The sequence below is a fragment of the Spinacia oleracea genome, chromosome 5 (assembly GCF_020520425.1).
Source record: "Spinacia oleracea cultivar Varoflay chromosome 5, BTI_SOV_V1, whole genome shotgun sequence".
NCBI lineage: Eukaryota > Viridiplantae > Streptophyta > Magnoliopsida > Caryophyllales > Amaranthaceae > Spinacia > Spinacia oleracea.
Genome location: NC_079491.1, coordinates 71,580,031 through 71,587,679, shown reverse-complemented (window position 1 = coordinate 71,587,679; position 7,649 = coordinate 71,580,031).

Sequence of the window (7,649 nt, the reverse complement as noted above, 5' to 3'; positions counted from 1 at the left end):
GGTTTTTTTTTTTTTTTTTTTTTTTTTTTGCGTATGTATTGCAATTCCCTACAAGGGGGCGGTTTTTAGAAACCATCGTATTTTCGTACCTCGAAGGAGTCGCCACCAAACATTGTTAAGGGTCTTGTTTGGAAAGACCGGAAATGACTCTATTAGGATAAGACTTGAATCTTAGAAACGGATGGGTGAGATCCGGGCACGGGAACGAGATGCTTATTCGGCGAGCTTTAGAAATTATTCGAGTACGTGACATAGCATTTTCGAAAATACCCTAGTTTAGACTATGTGGGTTTGAATTTAGAGCAAATAGAATCTCTACTTTGTATGGTGGTCACTTTGCTTTAGAGTTAATTTAAGGGAACCTAAGATCGGTTTGTCCAAGAAATTATCTTTGTTAAGCGTGATGTAACCTTGTATTTTGTTGTATTTAGCATGTATGGTGATGAAAGCAATAAAGCAAATAAAGCAACATCACAATAGTAAATAAGTGCGGAATTAGTAAATACAAGACCCCCTAGAGATGGACTAGGGAGTAGGTCCACATTGCCTAGAAGGACTAGGCAAGTAAAGATGCGGAATTGAAATGCGGAATTGAAAGTGCGATATTGAAATTGCGAAATTGAAGGTGCGATATTGAAATTGCGGAATTGAAAGGTGCATAATAGAAATTGCGATATTGAAAGGTGCATAATTGAAATTGCGATATTGAAATTTGTACTTGGGCACATGAGATTCGAACGCCAAGTGACTCCTTAAAAATAAGTGCGCCCGACACGAATTCAAAGCCAAAAATCTCAACTTGGGAGAAGTTGCTCATCCCAAAGTATCCTAGATTTTGCATATAGAACTTGAACTTGAAAGTTTGAATCTTGAAATATTGAACTTGAAATACTTGAACTTGAACTTGAAATTTTGAACTTGTACTTGAAATATTGAAACTTAAGAGACTTGAATCTCAAAGATCGGGCCTTTTAATGTTGAAAAGGTTAGATCTTTGATGTGCTCTTACTTTGAAAGGATCCTAGTTTAGAGAAGTAGTCATGAGCAACCCTAAACATTGTGGGATCTTGAAATTTGAAAACTTGAACTTGTATTTTGAAAAATGGAGTCTTGAATCTCAAAAGACTAAACCTTTAATAGTTAAAAAGTTGTCATCTTTGATTACTCCATTCTTGAAAGTGATTCTAGTTCAAAGAAGTGATTGCAAACAACTTTGAACATCCTTGAATCTTGATTTTGCATATAGAACTTGAACTTGAAAGTTTGAATCTTGAAATATTGAACTTGAAATACTTGAACTTGAACTTGAAATTTTGAACTTGTACTTGAAATATTGAAACTTAAGAGACTTGAATCTCAAAGATCGGGCCTTTTAATGTTGAAAAGGTTAGATCTTTGATGTGCTCTTACTTTGAAAGGATCCTAGTTTAGAGAAGTAGTCATGAGCAACCCTAAACATTGTGGGATCTTGAAATTTGAAAACTTGAACTTGTATTTTGAAAAATGGAGTCTTGAATCTCAAAAGACTAAACCTTTAATAGTTAAAAAGTTGTCATCTTTGATTACTCCATTCTTGAAAGTGATTCTAGTTCAAAGAAGTGATTGCAAACAACTTTGAACATCCTTGAATCTTGAAAGTTTGCATTTTTGTATTTTGAAAATTTTGGATTTTGAAAAGATGTATGATTGTTGCAAGTAACATTTTTAGTAGTAAAAATGCCAACTTGCTAATCATTTTTGAAATAGGAAAATCAAAGATACATGATTGAATATGGTGGGATTCGGAATTACCTATTTAGGTTTAGGCAAGAATTCCTTTTAGAGCTCCCAATTGCTTAGAACTTGAAGTTTGTATGTGTTTTTGAAGGATGTTTTATTTGAATTTGAGGCGTAATTTTTGTATTACGACGTTGTATATTGAATATTCCTCCCCAAATTCTAGAAATTATGGGGTTTTTATAGGAAAAATGGCTGCAAAACGCCAGCCATTGCCAGTGCAGCACGCCAAACCAGTGCCCAACGCTGGTAACGTGGCATGAGTGCTGCCAAAACAAGGACGCAGGCTCCGTCCTTGATTTGTCTTGTATTGATGTACCTTCGTGCGAATAGTACGATGCTTGGCACATAATGTTTCCTTGGAGGTTAAGACTTGATTTTGCGTCTAAAAACAAGCCGTTTCGGGTTTTGAATTCCGGTTGTACGGGACGGGGCCTGGCTTGCTCGGTTTTGTGGGTCGGCGCCCGAATTTGACTTGCCTTATATGATTTTGAGTGGAAAAGGCTTAGTAGAACCAATGAAATGGTCTACTAGATGATATTGTACTTGGATTTTGAAATTGGTTTTTGAAAATTGTATTTTGTACCGAGTTCCGGGAGGGGAACGACCTCGGGGATTGGATTTTGGATCTTGTATTTTGGAGATGTTCTTAGCAATTGGGATTTCGGCACGGAGTTGCTCCAATCGCCTATTAAGGACAATGGTATCGTCATCATCCCAAAGGGGAGACACAAATTAGGTGTCTACAGAAGCCCCCACTTTGACTGAGCGTTCGGTTAGGAAAGCGCAAGTCAAAGTATTTCGAAAGGGACAGAGAATGATCAAGATGTTGTGCAATCAAGACTACTCTTTGTACGCCAGTACCTGCACAAAACAGGCGTTAGAAAAAAAAAGATAGAGTCTACCTCCGGTCGGCTGTGACGACTCCGGTCCGTATTTGTATTGCACTTCCGTCTTTGAATTGGGACGGAGCTTGGCATCGAAAATTTTAAATCTTGAATTTTTGAATTTTTGAATCTTGAATTTTTGAATTTTGAATACCCGGAGTTGATCCGTTGGGGATGTGCTTTGCTGGGGATAAGAGCTTTTTACTGGCCCTTAAGATTTTTAAATTTCGGCTGACTTTCCTAGAGCTTGGGTCCGTTGGGAGTTGAACGCCTGAGTCATTATATTTTTTGGACTTTGTATTCTTGAAATATTCATCTGTATGAACTTGGAGATACGGGTGTATAACCGCATTTTCGAAAGATGGCCTGATGCGACATTTGATGCTTGGTGCGAAAGACCGTAGCAGTAAATGACGTGCAATCAGCAGGGGAGACCGCGCGCGGAAGATTCTGCGCATGCAGCAGGCAGCGCCCAGCGCGGGCCTCGGCGTCATGCGCGGGGTTGAGCTATAAAAGCTCCCCTTGCCGTGCCATTTTGAGGCACACGCTCTTGAATTCTTTGCTTTTCTCTCTCAAAGGTCGATTAGCCTCTCCCCTTGATCTTGTTCTTGCCTTTTCCATGTAAGTATTTCTTGTTTTTTGCTTATGAAATAAACTCTAGGATTGCATATAGATTTGAATTTTCTCGTACTTTGGAATGATGCTTGTATGTTTAAGCTTCTTGAATTTTGTTGAGAATTGTTTGATAGCCACTTGAACTGGAGCTGTTGGAACTTGGAGATTTGAATTTTTGGAAATTTTCTTGAATCTTGTACCTGGTATTTGTAGATAGTAGTCTCACTGGTGACCTTGCGGGGTCTCAAGAGAGCATAGGCTAGGCTGCCTAGATGTTGTTTGTAGAGTTTTGGAATGCCGACTTCGGTATGGGTAGCCTAGGCGTTGGTGTTGAACTTGCGTACCTGCTTCGGCGTGAATAGCCTAGGCGTTGGTGTAGAACTTGCATACCTGCTTCGGCGTGGATAGCCTAGGCGTTGGTGTAGAACTTGTATACCTGCTTCGGCATGGAGAGCCTAGGCGTTGGTGTAGAATTTGTATACCTGCTTTGGCGTGGATAGCGTAGGCGTTGGTGTAGAATTTGAATTTTGAATTAAAGGTCCCTAGCTGAATTAGTACTGCCACTGGGGATTTTTTTGAATTTTTGACTTTGTACCGGCTAGTATAGGATAGCCTCTGAATTTTGATTTTTGCACGGGCTAGTATAGGATAGCCCCCAGTTTAGAATTTTGACACTTTGTACTCTGCTTGATTTAGTATGCCTCGTCATACTCGGAGGAAGCTCGCCGAATCTTCGGTGGCTCGAGCTGCTGAGGAGGACGCTTGGGACGATGAAGCGGCTGCGGTAAATGCGCCGGATGGGGGTATGTTTCCCGGGAGAGCACCCACTTTTGTTGGTACTGGTTGGAGTCCTTCCGATCTAGTATTTCGACCGGAGTTTCACTTGTCTCAGTGGCCTCGCACTGGCTTGGTGAGTCTTGTACTGTGCTTTGAATTTGTATTTTGTACTTGTATAGGTTTTAAGCTGATTCGCTCATCTGTAGGCTGATGGAGAGCCGTTACGCACCTTCTGGTCCTTGGCGGAGCTTCAGAAGGCTTTTGCTGCCATCCGTGCTGACGAGGAGGCTTTGGAGATCTGGTTGCAGATGGGCCTGGTTGACTTCTAGCGTGCCATGGGAGGTACTTTGAGGAGAACGGGGATCAAACCCCGGCCATGGGCTTTGTTAGAGCGATGGTGGGATACCACCAACACTTTTCATATGGCGTGGGGGGAGATCACCATTACCCCTTTTGAGTTTGCCATGATTACGGGTCTTCCTTTTTCTAAGAGGAATGTGACCTTTGATTCGGAGCTGACGTGGCGCTCGGTCGCTGCCAGGGCCTTGCTCGGCCCTGTTGTTGACTTGTCAGAGGACGACACCCATGCTTCCGTGACGGTAATTGTGGATGCTATCCGCGGTGTGGGTGTGTCTGCAGAGCAGAGGGTTAGGCTATTCCTCTTAGCTTTGGTGAGTAGGGTAGTGGTCCCGAGCAGGAACAGTCGGGTGCACATTAGATTCCTGTCAGTTTTGCAGGACTTGAGGGCTGTTTCGAGCTACAACTGGGGTGGTTTGGCCTATAGCCACCTCTTGTACGAGATGAAGTGGGCCTCCCGGACTGCGCCGGAGAGCGAGCCGAGCATGGCTGCTCTGTGGAGTGTGCTAGAGGTATTGAAGACTCCTTGTACTTTGTGCCTTGTACTTGTATGTTTGTATTTGAACTTGACTGATGTTTTGCTTGCTTTTGAAAGATTTGGATATATGAGCACTTTCCGACTTTGGCGCCGGATCGTACTGGAGATGCGGCTTACCCGTATGCTGCCTCCCGCAGAGCTTGGAGAGTTCTACATGCTGATGAGGTAATATTTTTGTACTGTTTTGCTCTTTTGTATTTGTATTTGTATAGTTGCCTGAGTTGTTTGCTTTGCAGGTGGTGTGGCGTCCTTTTGCCAACGCGCCTGTACCTTCCTCGGCTGCTCGCGCCTATTTCTTGTCTGGACGACGGGTTTTGCTCCCAGGGGTGTATCGCCACATGTGGTATCTGGGGGGAGCGAGTGTCCCTTCAGCACAATTCGGGGAATAGGTTTGTCCCCAAGGACCCACCGGAGTCCATGCTGGCGCCGGATGACGATCTTGCCCGGCTATATGTGAATGCTAGGAGCGATGCTGTTTGCCGCTCTTGGAGGGACTTTGTACAAAGGAAGGGTAGCTATGACGACTTCATGAGGAGGCTGGCTCCACCAGTACGCTTCGTACTGCCGGTGATCTTTTGAACTTTGTATCTTGTATTCTTGTATTCTTATATTCATGTATTCTTGTATTCTTGTATGTCGGTTTGATTGTATGATTGTATGTTTGTGTGATTGTATGTAGGAGGAGGAGGTTGATCGGGGAGCTGATAGGATCCTCCGCTATGAGAACTCGGACGGGGAACAGGTGGAGGTGACCATTCCTGTAGCTTCTCCTCCGCACCGGAGATCGTATGATGCTGTACCTGAGCATTATGCCGCTGTAAGTACTGTTGCATTTTCTTGAAACTGATTGTAATCTTGTATTTGGGAATTGATCTTGAATTTTGTATGCAGGCGCCTCGGATGAGAGTGCGTCGCTGGATGCTCTTGATTGATTCCTGGAAGAGGTATTGTGCCAAGCTGACCCATAAGCTTTTTGGCCGGGACAGAGAGGTGCTCTTCTTGATTTTGAAATTTGTATTCTGGAAACTCGAACTTGGATGTTGATTCTTGAAATTTTTATTTTGTATAGGAGCGCCGCCGAGGCCGCAGAGGTTCCGTTGATAGGGAGCCCCAGGGAGAGACTTCCTCGAGGCAGGAGGCACCGAGTTTGGACCTAGGACAGGGGTCCGGTGCTGGTACTCGTCAGAGGCATTCGGATGCTGATCGGGGAGCTGTCCGTTTTGTACATGCTGATCCTACCAGGCATTCGTTTGGTGGTGCAAGCAGTTCGAGGCCTTTTGTTCCTCCTCCTGGTTACTACTTCGGTGGGAGTGGTCATCAGCCTTGGGGTGCGGATTCATGGGCTTACTGGCAGAGATGGAGAGGATGCGTCAGGCTCAGATGTTTGCGCCGTACCAGTTCATGGCGATGCCGCCGCCTTATCAGTATCCTTCTCCTCAGCAGGGAGTTCATCCCTCTCCTGGCACTCTTCGTATCTCGGAGCAGGATCTGAAGGAAATAATGCCCTTGGTCCAAGTATGCATTCTATGTTAAGTCTAATAAATGCGGTTCAGTATTAATTAACAAGTTAATAATTCAGTGAGATCAAGTGAGCTGAATGCCTAGCTAGAGGCCGCTTCAGTTCAAGTGGAATTAATGATATTAATCCACAGCTTACTCTTGACTGAACCCGTAGGGTCACACAAATAGTACGTAAACGGATCAAGTATTTAATGGCATTAAATACTCCATCTATGAATATTCGGAATCGACGGATCTTGGTTTCAGTGGGAGCTAAGATCGTCACAGGCAAGAAATGAATACTCCGGAAACGATGATATTGCCGGAAACAGAAATATGGATCGTATCGGAAATATAAATATTATCCAAGTCGTAGATGTTGCCGGAAACGGAAACATGGTACGTATCGGAAAATATTATCGGAAATGGAAATATTGCCAGAATCGGAAATATTGCCGGAAACGGAAATATTGTCAGAATCGGAAATATTACCGGAATCGGAAAATAATTCCGGAAACGGAAATATTAAATATTTGTTCGAAACGGAAATTAATTCCGGAATCGGAAATATTAAATATTGTTCGTATCGGAAATGAATTCCGGAATCGGAAAATTTAATCGGAAGCGCATCGTACGAATAAGCATCGGACGAGGCCTGCCGGACGAGGCCCAGCACGAAGCCAGGCCATCGCCCAGCAAGCCAAGCGCGCCGCACAAACAGCCACGCCAGGCCCAGCGCAAGGCCAGGCCCAGCAGGCTGCGCAGCACGCACAGCGCGCACAGCACGCGCAGCGCGCAGCGCGCGCGGGCGCTGCGTGGGCTGCTGCTCGCGCGCACGCATGGGGGCCCATCGTGGCTGCCGTGCGTGTGTGTGCAAGTGTTTGTGTTCGTGCACGTTTCCTAAAACATGCAGAGTTCGGTTAATGATTAAATTCCTAATTCTATTTGATAAATTAATTAAATTAGAGTTCTTGTAGGATTCTAGGTTTAATTAATTTGTATCTGAATAGGATTTCGATTCCCTTTCCATACCCCTATAAATATGAGGCTAGGGCTCACAATTTATAACAAGTTTCAAAGTATTCAAAAGTGAGTTTTTTGAGAGAAAATTAAAACACACATCTTGCTCATAAAGTGCCGAAATTTTCTAGTACCTTAAGGGCGATTCTAGTTGGTCAATCTTAAGGCGGATCCGGACG